This window comes from Filicampus tigris, chromosome 10, assembly GCF_054856515.1.
Source record: "Filicampus tigris isolate MCC_2025a chromosome 10, RoL_Ftig_1.0, whole genome shotgun sequence".
Lineage (NCBI taxonomy): Eukaryota > Metazoa > Chordata > Actinopteri > Syngnathiformes > Syngnathidae > Filicampus > Filicampus tigris.
In genome coordinates, this window is record NC_141226.1 from 15,693,480 (window position 1) to 15,707,797 (window position 14,318).

Sequence of the window (14,318 nt, forward strand, 5' to 3'; positions counted from 1 at the left end):
CCGTTGTCACGGTAACAGAATTTAAGCAATAAGAGGAGCTCCACTGTTTCCTCATCTTGAGAGATGAAAATACCTGAACAAGTGGAATCGCTTACATTGTAGACTATGCCTTGTGAGAATGTTAATAAATAACATTATGGGTTCCTGAGATGGAGGCAGGGAGAAATTGCACTGCCATGAAAAAAAAAAAAAAAAAGATTAAAAAAGGAACACTTCGATCAGGGGTGCCCAAGTCCGGTCCTCATGAGCCCCTATCCAGCCTGTTTTAGGTATCCCTATTCCAACACACCTGATTCAAATGATCAGCTCATCAGCAAGGTTTGCAAAAAGCCTGATAAGGATCCTGATGATTTGAATCAGGCGTGTTGCCGTAGGGATGCATCTAAAACAGGCTGAAAAGGGGATCTCGAGGACCGGACTTGGGCACCCTTGGTATAAGTGATTAAAGTGTTCCTTAATTTTTTTTTTTGTGTTTTTTTTTGGGATGTGTTTGACTTAGATCAATGTAATATGCTTATTGCTCATTTAGAAGTAAACAACAAAAGGACAATCAGTTTGTACTGGAGATGGCACTGGCCATATGTGCACCATTGGTGAAAAAAAACAAAAATTAACCAGGAATGAGTCAGAGAGGGTGGGGAGAGGAAAATTGACGGTGACAACCACCTGTAAAAGCCTTCCCTATTAGCAGTTGTCTTACTAATTGTCACTTTTGCACCAGTCCCATTTACATAATCATGTGAAATTGATTCTTCATTGTCACTGCTTTCCAACTGGACAATATACAGGTGTGTAACTGACTTGGACTGACTCTGTTTATTTATTTTTTTAGCTGCATATTTGATCCGATTTCTGTATTTGAACAAAATAAGTGAACACAAAATAAAATAACAAAAAAAAAAAACTGTTTCATGCTGTTTTTATACAATATATAATATCGCAATATATTTTGAAATAGAAACTGGTCAATTGTGTTCGTAGTTTTACTGAAACGTTTGTACAAACACTGCACGCAACTCTCAACAGTAACATTCTCGTCAACGGCAGCTGGTCCACCAACATGAAAGACCACTCGAGGGGGTTCCTGCCAGCATGCCATTCAAATGACTCAGGGTGAAATTCTTACATCCTGTTCTTGTGCAAGTAAGAGAAGCGACGGGTAAATCTCAAGAGTATTACAGTTAACAGAAATTAACAAAGTAATTCAAATTGAAAAAGACAACATTTGTCAATGAAATGAAAACAACAACAAAATAGGACACGAACTGAAATGACCTCTCACGTTTATAAAGCTAAATAAAACTCGAATTATCGTGAAAATCCTCTCACCCTTCATCTTTATCTATTAATATCAAACGTGAGCTTTCGGGGTTCATTTGAAATACATTTATTTTGGTAGCCTGTTCAGAAGAAGGAAGGTCAAACAGTTGTTTAAGAATTGTATTTCACTGTACAATTCATGACAATTTTTTAAAATTACATTTTTAACCATGTGCAAATACTCCATATTGAAAAATCTAACACTAATACAAATTAAACTAAAAACAAAGCTTTTTCAAAAACATAAAAAGCAATACAAACTAGAACGAACTGAATATATATATATATATATATATATATATATATATATATATATATATATATATAATTTGTCAAAGGATCGATTCCCGCTCAGTGACAGTGTCTATGTGTGCCCTGCGACTGGCTGGCGACTAGTTCGGGGTGTAGTCTGCCTTCGCCCATTGACGGCTGGGATAGGCTCCAGCAACTCCCCGCGACCCTGTATAGGATAAGCGGTTTGGAAGATGACATGACATGACATGACATAATTTGTCAAAATGAAGTAAAAACTAATTGTAATGAAAAATCCAAGTCAAGTCAAATTTATTTATACATCCTTTAATCACAAAAGAGTCTCAAAGGGTTTCTCAGTTGACAAGTATTAACAACATGCCCTGATCTTAACCCCACAGGAGGCCAAGAAAATGTATATGTAAAAAAATGAATGAATCTAGAAGGCTTTGTGGTGACTGAAAATCTAAGACGGACATAATATGGTGCCAGTCCTGTCGGTATTAACTATTAATAATAAAATAATTTGAAAGTAAATTGAAATTGTGACCAGCGATGAGAGGATAGAACATGAGCACCGCGGTCTCTCAGCAACAGCGAGCAGTCAAAGCCGCTGCATTAACAACAAGCTGCAGGCGACTGACGGAATCCTACAGAGAGAACTGCAACTGTCGCAAAGCAAAAAGAATAACTTTGCAAGTGAGCACGCATAAAAGTTATCAAATGTTGACAACAGATTTGATGTATTTATCATATGATGTGGAGTTCACGATCAGTGTTAGTGGCCCCTGAGTATTTGTTGCAGTGTTTAAAATAACCTACAGGAAAAAAAACCAACTTTTATTCTGGTTTAGCTGTAGGATGTTTTTTCTGCAACTATTTCATGTGCTCATTTTAGCTCATTTAACAGGTTACAAGACCAGGAAGCAAAGCAGGGGTGGTGTCTGCGTATGCTTTATAATTAATCTTTGAATCGATTTAAAATCGAATCGCCTCAATTAATCGATTCGATTCATCGAAAATCGAGTTGATTAAATTCATCTGGAAAATTGTGTCTTGAAATGTTTTTTTCATTCCAGATGCATAGCGCATTTTGAATGTGTAGATCAAATTATGCTTTTTGCGGCAAACATCATTGCGTACTGCATTTGTGGATGGCTGCAGAACCACACTAGTGCACAGAGACAAGCATGGTAGCAATTTTTTTAAAAATTGAATCTAATCGGGGCTTGAGTGAATCGTTACATCCCTACTGTACTTAATATATTCATGAATTATTAATATCAATACCAATTATCAATATCAATTACAGATTACTGTTAGATATTAGAATCACTGAAGGCCATTCCCCTTGACAAATGCTCAAGGTGGTCTGAAACAGTTTGGGGTGTGTCAAAGGCTGATGGGAAATGTGAAAGAATGATGCGATTCCCTCAGTCAAAAACAATCACTGAATCATTTGTCATCCTCAGGGGAATAGAGATGCTACTAGAGGGTACAGAATGAGTAAGAAACTTGCCATGAAGCTGAATGAGTCCAAGAAGCTTCCAGATGGCAGAGAAAACAAGAGCTCTGTAACTTGAACAGAAACCAAATCAAAAAGTCCAGAAGGCCTAAACTTAGAGGTTTTACTGTATGTAAAACTGTGCCGTGAATGCATTTCAGTCAGGACACCACTGAACATGTGACCACAGAAGCTCAGAAAACCATTCATCCATTATCCAAGCCGCTTATTCTCACAAGGATCGCAATTCAGATCAAATAAAAACAACTCTAAATCACATTAATAAATAAAGTACCCTAAGGTTTGGACTATTAGTCTCAATTTTTTGCCCCAGCTTTAACCCCATGTGGTTTAAACCAAGATGTGTTACAGTAGCTTCTCTTTAACTCACCAACATTCTGTTTGCTTATCTCTATTATGAAATTTCACCTGCTCATGATCGTTCTCGCATTAAAGCATTTAAATTGGTCATTTCTCATACTGTGCTGTTCATATTTTGTTGAATCACTAGCATTATTTTCACTTAAGTGTTAATTTGTGCAATTTCCACTTGTTTATTTCTTACAATAAGAAATTGGCAATTTCTGTTTTCTCTATATTCTGCCCTGGAAGTAGGCGACAGTGTTTAGTTTAGCAGTTAGCTAACAACAGTTCACTTAATGAGAGGCATTATGCCTGCTTCAAGACAGCATCACTGCCGGACCATGACCATGCACCTAAAATATCGTAAGTCTGCTAGCTGCTAGCTTAAATGCATATACATTCGGAAATGCCATAGTTTAAAGAAATTCGCACCACTATTGCGGTCTAAACCATCAACAACTGAGAGAGACTGACAAGTCCAACTGAAGCGGACAATGTTGTGTGGATCCCAAAAACGGAACAAGAGGTGTCGAGCACAAAAAGCGCTGACAAAACAAAACCAGGAAATATCAAATTCAAATCAAAAGCAAGGGAAATAGCAGAACCGCAAAGTATAACCGAGATAGACAAACTCCAATCAAACAAAACATAATACGCTCAGTCAAAGTGGCGCGGAAAATACTATCAAACGAGCAACAAAACTATATAAAGGAAAAACGAGACTAAGATCGAGAATGTGGCCTCTAGAAAATGAGTTTGAGCTGTGAGGCAAGCAAGGTCAATAATCTGACAAATCATGGTGGAGCATGGAGTCCTTTAAAACCCTGCTGATTATGATCAGCACCAGGTGCGCGGCTGAAAGGAAGTACCCACCCCCCACTCCAGCTGGGCTGAAACAAGAGAGAGAGAGAGAGAAAACAAAAAACAACAACCATGACAGAGACTTAACGTAACATCACAGACAGTATAGAAACAGCCCCTCTGCCAAATGCGCTCTGATGGGCCTGATACACCAAACCGACGTCGGAGGTCGTGAAGCGTCGTGGCGACTTTAAGTGCCGTCTGATTGGCGTAGTGACCACCGTCGTAGTGTTGTAACCCGTCTCTAAGCCTCTGGGGGACGTTTACGCGTGTTGAATCGGCATCGCCAGCCGTGACATTTGGTCACTCTGATTGGCTGTTAGCTAGCAAATCAGCGATCGGAGCACCAACGGGATGTGACAAATGCGGATAAACAGTGAGCGCGCCTTCGCTGCCTTAATCTTTTTACAAGTACCAGAGCGAGGGTTGACAATGTAAGTATTTCACAATACCGTGTCAAGAACGTGAGGGTTTACTTCGCGTAGGAGTTCATCGTGAGCGAAGAATAGAGCCGAACGCATTGTTTACGTTGTTATAACGCTTTCCGGTCGGAGTTTTCTAACCATGAAAAATGGTGACTACCGCCGCCGATGGTATGGAATGGTATTACATCTTATGCATGCGCAGAAGGTACTTTAGTGGTCAGCGTCACTGTCTGTCGTTGCGGTGTGTTTTGCTAGCGTGACGTGCCGACAGCCTGTCGGACGCCACAGGGGGTAAGCGTCTGTCACTGTTGGTGAACGTCGTTTTGGTGTATCAGGGCCTTGAGTCTGACACCCACACTGACAAAGGTTTTGCTGATTCCGCTCTTGACATTGACTTTCTGGGGCCCATCTTGGGAACATACAGTGCAGTCCAGTAATTAGTCCTACTGGGAATATTTGTACTTGTTTGAAGGGACAGAAATGGAATGTTTCATCTCTCCTCCTAATAGTGTGTGGTGTAGATTTGTTTATGGCTAATTTGATGATTTCATCAGCAACTCCTGAAGCTAATGCATGGCAACAGTAAGTAAAAAAAGTGCGGTTGATTTAGACATTGTCTATTTTTCCTCCCAGAAATCATCTTTGAGTCAGAGGAGCCCAGATCATGACTATCTACGGAAACGGATTTCGCGAATATGAATATGAATACATTCACGTTGTTCCATTTAATATAAAGGTTGTCCCAAAACAAACTTTACACTTACTTTTTTCTACATTGTTCATATCATTCGGACAGAGAGCAGAGGCGGTCAGAATTTCACAGCTTCGGCTTTGTGATTTTTGTAAGCATTGCCTTGCACATGGCTTGCCAGTTGACATTGGTGAAGCGTTGCATAATTGCCGCCTGGCAAAAGATTTTTCTCTCCCCGACTGCAGTTCCGTGCCAGTTTGAAACACTTTGTGTGGCCCCCTACTCCAACACACAGTACAATTTACGGTATGCGTTTCATGGCAACTTTCCCGTCCCGACTTCAGGTTGTTGAGCATCATCTTTTTTTTTATTTTTTATTGAACCTTTATTTATTAAAGCATTTGCACTTGCAATGCTTTCAACAACCTAAAGTTGGAACATTTAAAGCTTTAACACTCTCCAAAGCATATGCCCAACCAAGGTTTTGTTGATACTGAGTTCCATGGCAGACCTCTGGGTCGACTTTCCCTGGATTAACGCCAATTTGTCAATATCAGAAACTGTTTTGAGGAATAAGCGTCATGAAGAACTGCACAACATCATTCTGACATCTGTTTCAAATTGTGGCTTTTCTCACAGTATTTAGTAGTGCTGTAACGATTCACTCAAGCCCGATTTATGATTCGATTCTTTAAAAATTGCTACCATGCCTGTCTCTGTGCACTAGTGTGGTCCTGCAGCCACCCATAAACGCAATACGCAATGACGGTTGGCGCAAAAGCATAATTTGATCTACACATTCAAAATGTGCTATGCACCTGGAATGAAAAAACGTTTCAAGACATCATTTTCTAGATGAATTGAATCAACTCGATTTTCGATTAATCGAATCGATTAATTGAGGCGATTCGATTTTAAATCGGTTTTCGTCTAACCGTTACAGCCCTAGTATTTAGTGACACAAATGTATAATAACTTTGTTAATTTAAACCAATTTCTGACTCCAATATCAATTCAGCTATTAAACTAGTAAATGCTGTTGTAGATCTCCAGCACTTGATTCAATCCCTGCAACCATCTGAAGCCTCTGTGACAGGTGGAGAAAGGATCATTTCCCATACTGTATGTATTCCATCTGAAGTGGCGGAACACAGCAGGTTTCCACACATCGGCTGCTGCAAATATGCATGTGTCAAACTTGTTAAAAATCTCTACTCTCTTAACGGTCCGTGCACTTGACAGTTAATTGATGTTGTGTCAAATCTAAGACATTTGCAATGCGAGGATTGTTGCGAGTTTGGCACCAAATACTTGTTTGAGCTGTTCATTCCTGTCACTGGAGTGTCACTTATCTGGTAAATTCACTCTGATTTGGTTTGCAAAATGTGAATCTGTTTGTCAAACTCTGTTCAATTTATTCGTTTGCTGTCCCAGAGCATAGAAACTGTGAATCTTCACTGAATTAGACTGGTACAAGGGCTCAGTGTACTAAATTAGAACTATATAAGATGTTTGTTCCACAAACTGAGGGATTTTGTGGGGTTGGAATGCTCAAAAGAAAGGCATTTATTTTCAAAAACAAATTAGACACATGGAATAATCAAAATACTAAATCAACAAAGTCCCCAAATAATCAACTGAACTGTGACCAAAGGGTGACTGAAGAACAGGGGTCCGTTTCACAAAGCAGGTTCAACAAACTCTGAGCCTAATCTGAAGTCTGAATTTAATCTACTCTGAGATAGGAAACTCAGAGTTTCCGGTTCCAGAACAGCTGATTTGAATCAGTTCACTCAACTGGGAGTGTCTTCAGCTGGCACTATGAAAAGACAGCATCAATGGAGCCCCGATTCGATGAGTCACCATGGCAACGGGGAAGAGGTGGGTAAATTTCAATGTAGTCCTTTGCAACCACAATGATATAACAGGGGAAAACGGATTCAATGGAAGCCTATTAATTAATTTCATTTCGGTATGAAATGAAATATAAAAACATTGTTCAAATAGTTAAGACCTCGGCATAATCTCATGGTGGTGCACTGAAAAAAATGGTTGAATTTACTCACTTATATTTCGTCAGGTGGTTGCACAAAATAAAATCATCGGAATCCATATGAGAGTCTGTTACTGCGGTAACAGACCGGGAGCTTAAATGACCTCTCTCTCTCTGAAACTAGCTAGAGTTGCCCCTCTTTCTCTGGTTTGAGTTGCCTCCCTTTTTGAAATGGAAAACTCTGAGTTTCCCTCATTTCAGGGTTAGCAGACTCTGAGTTTCAATGAACCTGCTTTGTGAAACGGCCTCCAGGTGGGAACAACAAGCAAGGCAGGACATAACAAAATGGACAAAGGGAAAGCATGACAAAACGAAATCAACAAAAACACAAATCAGGGACAGCCTGACTGTAATGGAACGGGATCCGGGCATGCTAGAAGATCAATACTGTCAACTACTGGCATTTTTATAGGTATTGTGCAATTAATAATTGCATCTTTTGAAGAAAACACCCTGAGCTTTGTGGTTGCATCATCTATATCAGACCTTGCCAAAGCACAGCCCCGGGGGACCACATTCGGCCCGCCCATAGTCTCTGATTGGCCCTTACAGAGGCCATTAAGTCTAAATCCAAATGTGTAATTGCTTGTAATTTGGTTTAAAAATTGTATTTGGTAATGATAACAATATATATGATATCCACAAATAATATAGAACAAAACTGAGGTTAGCATGTCGGCTTGGCCCTCTGCAAGTGTTCCAGTTTCTTGGATGGCCCCTTTGCAAAATTATTTGGCCACCCCCCCGATTCACAGCATTATTAGGTGATTATATGTTAATATTGCTGCCTTTGAAATAATATACTGCATGTTTCATCACAGTAAAAGTGTTGGCAAGCTTTACTGGTCACGTTCATGCTGGTGCTCAGCCATTATGCCTCAGCTACAGTATATTTATGTCTGCATCTGCTGGGGAAAATCAATACATGTACGGTAATTGATATCAAATGACTGGGTTGTTTATATCGTACCGAGCAGCCAGACACTAAGTCAGTTAAAACTACATTAAAAAACAAACAAACCAAAAAAGCAACACCCACTTGTGAAATTAATTAATTCCTTATATTCGGACCTGTTCATCTGGTGGTCTGCACCCCCCCGAAAGCATAACACAAGGTTGCTTTCTTTTTGCAGCTGCACTAACTTGATCGTCTGATAGAGTAACAGTTCACTTACGTGACTTTTGTACGGGGGGGACAATGGCTTCAAGTCCCACTCAGAATTCCCACTCAATGATAGTGAATAGTTGTCTTGTTTCTTTACGCGCATTGTGATTGAGGGGCAACCAATTCCAGGCGTAGTCCGTTTTTCGTCCAAGTCAGCTGGCAAAGCTCCATTCACCCTGGATTGGATAAGTGCTGTAAAAAATGAATGGACGGATGTCTATAAAGCACCGTCATGGATCGGCTCATTGTAGAAAAAACAAGCTGTGAACAGAGGTGGAAGTCGATTAAGATTCTGCCGCATGCTGTTCAGACAAAGCTTCGACTTCGCAGGAAACATAAGAGGAAGAAGAAACCAAAAGCCAGGACTAAATTCAAAAGGTGCATATACAGTATAATACAGAAGCTTTTTAAGTTATGGATAAGATGTCTAGTCAAATTTCCAGAGCTTGCAACAGATCCACTCGTGCTTTTTAACCCTTGCAACCGCTTTCGCCGGCTTTCCCCTTTGTGGAAGTACATTTTCCGCATTTGGGAAAAATAAGTTGAGGGCAAGCCGAGGCAAGAGAATTAGGCTGGCCCTGTCTGGCACTATTGCTGCCAAGAATAGAAAGAGGATGTGCAGCCCACCCACGGCCAGAAATTGCACTCGCACAAGAAGGAAAAAAAAGAAAAACTAATCTCAACACTTGTCCTTATTCCGAACAGAAACGGTCCCCGGGTTGCTTCTTCGTCACGAATGTGGTCCCTGGTTCCGAATCGGTTGAAAAAACACGGAATTGCAAATTTCTTGCTATGTCATGCGTGATGACGGTTTTAACTCAAAGTATGTTTGATTTTTGAGGCACATTTTTTTAAGAAAACGTCTTATGAAGCCAAGAAATGAATCACTTCGTAACTGTTTTTCATTTTATTTTATTTTTTAAATCAGGCAAGTAACACCCCTAGTTATTAACGCCATCAAAGGCAAGTGAGCCGATGTCGATTCCGATCAGTTCCGAAACGACTTATTCACACTCGGCACAAATGTTCCGAAGTTAACAGCAGCGATGTGATTATGCTTGGCTGCTTGCACATTGTAGCTGCAGAATGTTAAAAGAGAGTAAAAGTCAATGCTTACATCTCTCTGCCCTTCCTCAGGTTATGTGAACCTGACTTGCCCTGCCTGTGTGTGTGCGTGTGTGTGTGACTCAGTGCGTGTGCCGCTGATCTAAAGCTCAGTGGCATTACCCGGTCCACCAGCAAAAGACACGAAGTGCCTGGACCATATGACCGGATTTACTGTGACCCAGTTAAAATGAAGTCTTTGCTGCTCGGCTGTAGTGAATTCTCTCTTAATTGCAGAGACAGCCTTAGCGAGCGAGTGGGGGGGGGGGGGGCAACAACTTTCAGAGGGCATTCAGGTAGTTTATTTTGGCCGGAGGTGAGATTTGTCGCCCGCCGACGGTTAAGTGACCCGGCTTCAGCGCCACCTCAGCACAACGGCACGTGACGAAACAATCTTCATCTGCTCAGTGATTCTGCTGGCGAACAACACATTTGGAGAGATCAATGGCTTGTGATTTTGAGACGTAATTACTACATCCAGCTCAGGTTTTCTAAGCTCGGCGCGGATATGCTGCTTTCCTCCCAATAATTGGCCACCAGGTCCCCAGCTATGAGATTACCGTCCGTCCAGATATGGCAGCTTCTGCTTTCTAACAGTCCCCATGGGCTGGAAGTGCTGATTCCAATGGCTTTTATTAAAGAGCTTATTCCCGCCTAATCACAAAATGGTCTTCAGATGCTATTTTTTATTTTTATTTATTTTTTTTATGAGTAAGGAACAGTTTGATTAATGTGATCAGGGAGTGCAGAAAGTGCTGCCGGGCTGCAGGCAGCCAACAATGCTGAACAAATGAGCCATACTAATTGTTTGTATGAGAATTGGCACATTAATACCATTAAAAATACAGCACACAGTATATGGAGCCGTTCGCTGCAAACACCGCACGGGACAAATATGTAAGCCAGCGTGCTATCGTATAAGACTTTACCGCGCTAGTCGCGAGGCCGCATTAGAAGTATTTTGTTTTGCTGGAGTTATGTTGCCCCCCAAAGAAAAAGAAAACAATGTCTTTTTAAAGCTTAAGCGGCTTATAATGTGTTTTGGGGGGGGGGGGTAAACATTTGAAAGGGGAGGGGACTGCTGCGGCAAAGATCTTAATGAGATGACGAAATGCCCTACAACAATCGCTAGACATTAAACGCCATGTGTCATGTGTCACTCTCGCTGAAGTTCCGTTATATCTACGTTACGCGAACCGAGTAACATAAGCGAGCGCGAGCCTTGATTACCCGGCATAATAAACCGATTCTGAAGACGAGCGTTCTCCGGATCCTTATTCATGTATGATTATACTATTGCGCTGAAGAGCCACTTGGAGGAAAAATCGGGCTTTCCAGAGAAAATGAGAGCCAGATAGGGCGTACTTCTTGTGTACGAGAGACAAACCAAGTGCTTTAAAAATAAATAAATAAATAAATAAATAAAATAAATAAATAAAAAGTATTCTTAGATGTTGCAGGTTGGAGCTGCGGTGGCCCTCAGCAGGATTTCTGCTCTCTCTCGCTCTAATGCCGAGAGTTAAAAGAGGATGACGCTGAATCAGGAGACTAAATCCCAAATCCCTTGTGGTGCGAACCCCAGGCACACTCCTGTTTATGCCGTGCGTATCAGAGATCTGCGAAGCATTGTAAATCCTCTCCATCTTCTCTTTCATCTGCATACAGCTCCTTGATCCTCACTGTGTCATTAGCGCTCCGGCAATAATGAGCGGGCGGGGTAAAGTACGGCAACCTTCGCTTTGTATTACTCCCGGGTGCGCATACGTGTGCGTGTGCGCGCGCGACAGAATGACTCGTTATGGAAAGACTTTATGTAAATCCAAAAGCCTCTGTTGTTGTTAATCATGGCAAGGAAGTGATCCTCAGCATTTTATTGTGCAGCTCACAGCTCTCCAAATGAAATAAGATGATGGTGTTGATTATGGCTGATAGCGAGGAGCAAATGGCCAGGACTGAATTATTCCGAAGCATCTAATCAGTAACTTCATTTGCTTTTATGGCACAAAGGTCCATCCTTGAGGGCAACAAATCCATATATTGCATTGTTGAGGCATGGAGGAAATATTTGGTTTACAGCGGTCCATGTCCTATTTTATTTGATTGTGTCTCCCTGGCCGGTAAAATTCTGGAAGATGACGTTGTATTTACATAATACATACAGTATTTATGTTTTCACTTATTTGCCCATATTAAAATTCCTCTAAATATTAAGTCTGTCTTGGTAGCTTTTTCAGTGGCCTTCTTGTTTCCTTCAGACATTTTATTATCTATCTATCCATCTATCTATCTATCTATCTATCTATCTATCTATCTATCTATCTATCTATCTATCTATCTATCTATCTATCTATCTATCTATCTATCTATCTATCTATCTATCTATCTATCTATCTATCTATCTATCTATCTGTCCATCCGTCCGTCCGTCCGTCCGTCCAGGTACTGTGGAAATTAAATTTAGCGGACTAAGAGGGGAAGCGTACAATTGAAGGACCCCCCCCCCCCCCGCCCAAGAAAAAATACCCCACCCCAGCACTAATTCATGTAAATGAATATACAGTATAAAAGTTCCTAAATGTTTGAATTTTTAAACATTTTATCTTCAAACATTGCTGCGATGGTTGGCAAAAGTGTCGTGTTCGTTGTGCTCCATCGAATGTCACTCACTTGTGTTCTTTCCTTCACGGTGTGTTCCTCACATCGTTTGGTCACTGAAAATCTGCAAAAGTGAAAAATAATCATGAAAGATAAAATTGATAGAAATAATAGTTGTGTTTTAGTCTACTTTTGGTGGAGCTAATAGGCCTAAAGGGCAGGCCCTCCAATTCTGTGGACTCAAACTTAAAACAACACAAGTCACAAACCATGGTAAAACAACTTTTGGATAGACTACAGGGTGTGTGTGTGTGTGTGTGTGTGTTGGGGGTCAACGAGGGGTGAAGGCCCTTCTGGACATTTATATATTCGGGTTCAGAATTTAGTGCTATGCTCCTTTTGCTAAGTGAGCCTAATTAAAGGAAAAATTTGATGTTCCGCATTACTATGCAAGTCACAGTTTGCATGCATAATGGACAAAAAGAAGGCTGTTCCTGCTGATGAAAAGAGTGGCTTGCGAAAAGAATGAAATCACTTGACATTTCAAGAAAATCTTCATACTGGTAAATGATGTGTGAGTCACTTAAATGTGTCCATTCCCATAAAGATGAAGAAGGTACAATTTTTGTCAGGCAAAAATGTATGACAGCGTAACAGTCAGTTATTGTGGTACGGTGTCTCGCCACACGGTGGCGCCTCTTTGGTTTATTACGTCAATTAGTCACTTCCTTTTCCCTAAACTTCAGTGCACCTTTTGCCATGGACTCGGTCGGGTGTACCCGACCGCGATGTTCTTAAGTAGCGCCCGGTATGCTGGGGAAGTATTGTTTTGTTGCTAATTAAACAACGGCTTGCGGAATATCAAGAAGTCTTCGCTCCTTCGGCTATCCAAAAACACCGGTCCATGACTAAGTATTCCCTCAGCTCACTACAACTCGTTACAACAGGAAGAACAGCTGTTAAAAGCCACTTATGAGGAGGATGCAGTTATTTCAAGTTGCTGTAGAATCTGGGAAACACAGGGCGTAGAGCACAGGTGTCGAACTCCGGTCCTCGAGGGCCGCTGTCCTGCCTGTTTTCCATCTCTCCCTGCTGCGACACACCTGTTTCAAATGATCGGCTCATCAGCGAGTTCTGCAGGGGCCGGATCCCGATCGTTTGAATCAGGTGTGTTGCAGGAGGAAAACCTCTAAGACATGCAGGTTTGACACCCCCGATGTAGACTTTCACCATGACCTTTTCCTTCGCTGCAAAACAAATACTATTGAGGTTTTAGCTGCTATGGGTAGAATAAAGAAAAGTTAGTGTGGCCACCTTCATATCTTGAGTTTAACCCTATTGAGAACCTGGAGCGCTATAAAGTTGGACGGCAGTTCAGAGTTGCCTTGAAACGTGAGTGAACAATGTCTGTAATCTCATCAGAGATGGGTAATCCAGGTCCAGAAAGTAAAAACCCTGCCACAGTTTGGCTTTAGCCACAGGTGTTTCTACTCAACCGGCAGGTAAACGAGCTCAGTTGACTAGAAGCACCTGTGGCTAAAGCCAAACTGTGGCAGGGTTTTTACTTTCTGGACCTGGATTACCCACCTCTGAATCTCAGGAATAAATGTTGTCTGTGTTTACTAATTTTTTTTTTTCTACATTTCTTTACTTGTGGTTCATTTTGAATCAAGATGTGATATTTGTGTTCATTTCCAAGTAGTTGATGAGACGGTGTTTAGTTCAACATTTAATTCGTAAGTTGTTTGTTTGTGTTTTTTTTCGGGGCAAAGTTTACTGTATGTATTTTTTACCACAGTGGTCAGCTTGTCAACTAATATGACATTTGATTTTACTTCATGGCTGTCAGGATACAAAAAGCGTGCAAATAGAGAACATTTCTCCCACATCATGTGCATGGAATTGATCGGGTGTGTGTGATGTAATATCTTTAAGAAGCATAGAACTGAAACCGAAGATTTAAACATCTTTGATCCATAAAACTG